This window comes from Panulirus ornatus, chromosome 2, assembly GCF_036320965.1.
Source record: "Panulirus ornatus isolate Po-2019 chromosome 2, ASM3632096v1, whole genome shotgun sequence".
Classification (NCBI taxonomy): domain Eukaryota; kingdom Metazoa; phylum Arthropoda; class Malacostraca; order Decapoda; family Palinuridae; genus Panulirus; species Panulirus ornatus.
The window spans coordinates 42,616,368-42,619,629 of record NC_092225.1 but is presented as its reverse complement, the minus strand read 5'-3'; the positions used below and the strand labels follow the sequence as shown (position 1 = coordinate 42,619,629).

General features: G+C 33.7%; 1 pseudogene; it reads left to right on the top strand.

Moving 5' to 3' along the window:
• The first annotated feature begins 1,722 nt into the window (after positions 1 to 1,722).
• LOC139752141 (2-hydroxyacyl-CoA lyase 1 pseudogene) lies at positions 1,723 to 2,112 on the top strand (annotated as a pseudogene).
• Positions 2,113 to 3,262: the final 1,150 nt, after the last annotated feature.

The following is a 3,262-nucleotide window of genomic DNA, read 5'->3' as shown; positions in this document are numbered from 1 at the left end:
TAATTTAACTGTCATGTTGAAATGGGTAATAATGGATATATGAGCATACATTGGTGGGTTTTCTGTATACGCTAAACTTAAACTTGTTTCCTTGTCTATGGATCATGCAATCTAAAAATGGTAACATACCGTTATTTTCATTTTCTACAGCAAATTTGATGGAAAGTACTAAATTGTTAAGTAAGGGGAGAAATATTTGTAAATTTTTATTTTTGGCCAAACACAAAGAACATCATCTACATACCTAAACCAAATTGCATTAGAAGGTAAGATATCCTTTAGTGATTTTGTTTCAAAAAATTCCATATAAAGATTACTTAGTACTGGTGAAAGAGGGTTACTCATCGCCATACCAAATTTTTGAGCATAATAATCTCCATTAAATTGAAATGCACAGTCTTTTATACACAATTCTATCAGTTCACTAAAATTGGACTTTGAAACAGGTAAATGAATATCATCCAAGACATCAAATGAATATTCTAAAAGATCATCAACTGGAACTTTAGTGGAAAGTGAGGAAACATCAAAGCTAACTAGTTTGAAATCAAAATTAACATAGATATTGTTTAGCTTTTTGACCAAATCTACTTTTTCATGATATTAGAATTTGATACCTTACCAACTAAAGGGCTTAATAAAGAAACTAACCATTTTGACAATATATATGTGATGAACCCACTGAACTCACTATAGGTCTTGCTACAAAAATTTTGTTTATGTGTTTTGATAAGTCCATACATATATGGCAATGAAGGGGACAAAGATGACAAACTTTTGATAAGAGAACTATTACCTTTCAACAACTTCATTTCTTTACTGAAATGAGAATTAACTGCTTTCGTGAATATTACACGAAAGTGCTCCTGGGAACCTTTCGTGTTTGATTTTCCCCGTGGACTCATAGGAATATATATATATATATATATATATATATATATATATATATATATATATATATATATATATATATATATATATATATATATAATATATATATATATATATATATATATATATATATATATATATATTTTTTTTTTTTTTTTCTAATTTTCCAAAAGAAGGAACAGAGAAGGGGGCCATATGAGGATATTCCCTCAAAGGCTCAGTCCTCTGTTCTTAACGCTACCTCGCTAATGCGGGAAATGGCGAATAGTATGAAAAAAGAAATATATATATATATATATATATATATATATATATATATATATATATATATATATATATATATATATATATATATATATATATATTTTCTTTCTTTCAAACTATTCGCCATTTCCCGCATTAGCAAGGTAGCGTTAAGAACAGAGGACTGGGCCTCTGAGAGAATATTCTCACCTGGCCCCCTTCTCTGTTCCTTCTCTTGGAAAGCTAAAAAAAAAAAAGAAAAAAAAAAAAAGAAAAAAAAAGAGGGAAGGTTTCCCAGCCCTCCGCTCTCTCCCCTTTTAGTCGCGTTCTACGACACGCAGGGAATACGTGGGAAGTATTCTTTCTCCCCTATATATATATATATATATATATATATATATATATATATATATATATATATATATAACAGGGAAAACTATACCACTATGGTCATGTACTGGTGACATGGAATAATATATCATGAGTATTGCAACAGAAGCAGTCAGTATGTCAGTTTCACTTACTTAATATAAAACTGCATTCTACAACTAAACCACTCTATTGTTTAACACTTAATTTGGACAGAAAATGGCCCAGGATATTTCAGAACCTTTGAACTACTACGCAGTACTTCATCACCTTCACCAGCTGTTACCACATGATTGTATTATTGTCAGTGAAGGAGCCAATATCATGGACATTGGACTGATTATTTTGCTCAACAAATTTCCACACCATAGACTGGATTCAGGTACTTTTGGTACAATGGGTGTTGGTCTTGGTTATGCCATTGCAGCAGCCTTATGGGCACAAGACAATGCTCCAGGTAAGCGAATCATATGTGTTGAAGGAGATTCTGCTTTTGGTTTTAGTGGTATGGAAATGGAAACAATTTACCGCTACAAACTACCCATCATAGTCATCATTGTAAACAATAATGGCATCTACTGTGGCTTGTACAAGGAATTGTTCAATTAAATAAGAGATCGACTGGATGCTGCTATTGCAACTCCACCAACATCACTTCTGCCAACTGTACACTATGAATGCATGGCTTCAATGTTCAGTGAAACTGGTTTCTTTTGTAAGTCTGTCCCTGAACTGCAAGAGGCAGTTAGTCAGGCTCTTGAAGAAGAAAACAAGCCTTCACTTATTAATGTGATGATCAACCCTGGAGCTCAACGCAAAGTTCAAGACTTTGACAGGCTGACACGCTCCAAACTTTAAGTCAGAAGAATATGATGCATTTGCATTTCAAAGTATCAAGAACATGTGAATGAATAATTGTTTTGTATTTTTCCTTGTGTTCACAAACAAGTATTGACTGAATCCTTATTGGTTTTACACATAACCTTTTGGCTTTTGTGGGAAGGCAGCAGATTTCTTTTAACCAAATTTAATAACATTATATTGTAAAGAATTATTAGGGATTTATCCCTGGGGATAGGGGAGAAAGAATACTTCCCATGTATTCCTTGCATGTCGTAGAAGGCGACTAAAAGGGGAGGGAGCGGGTGGCTGGAAATCCTCCCCTCTCATTTTTTTTTTTAATTTCCAAAAGAAGTAACAGAGAAGGGGGCCAGGTGAGGATATTTCCTTAAAGGTCCAGTCCTCTGTTCTTAACGCTACCTCGCTAACGCGGGAAATGGCGAATAGTTTGAAAGAAAAGAAACAAAGAATATATATATATATATATATATATATATATATATATATATATATATATATATATATATATATATTATTACCATTATTATACTTCGTCGCCGTCTCCCGCGTTAGGGAGGAAGCGCAAGGAAACAGACGAAAGAATGGCCCAACACACCCATACACACATGTATATGTACACGTCCACACACGCAAATATATATACCTATACATCTCAACGTATACATATATATACACACACAGACATATACATATATACACATGGACAGAATTCATACTGTCTGCCTTTATTCATTCTCATCGCCACACCGCCACACATAAAATAAGAACCCCCTGCCAACTCATGTGCGCTAGGTAGCATTAGGAAAATACAACAAAGGCCACATTCGTTCACACTCAGTCACTCGTTGTCATGTAATAATGCACGGAAACCACAGCTCCCTTTCCACATCCAGGCCCC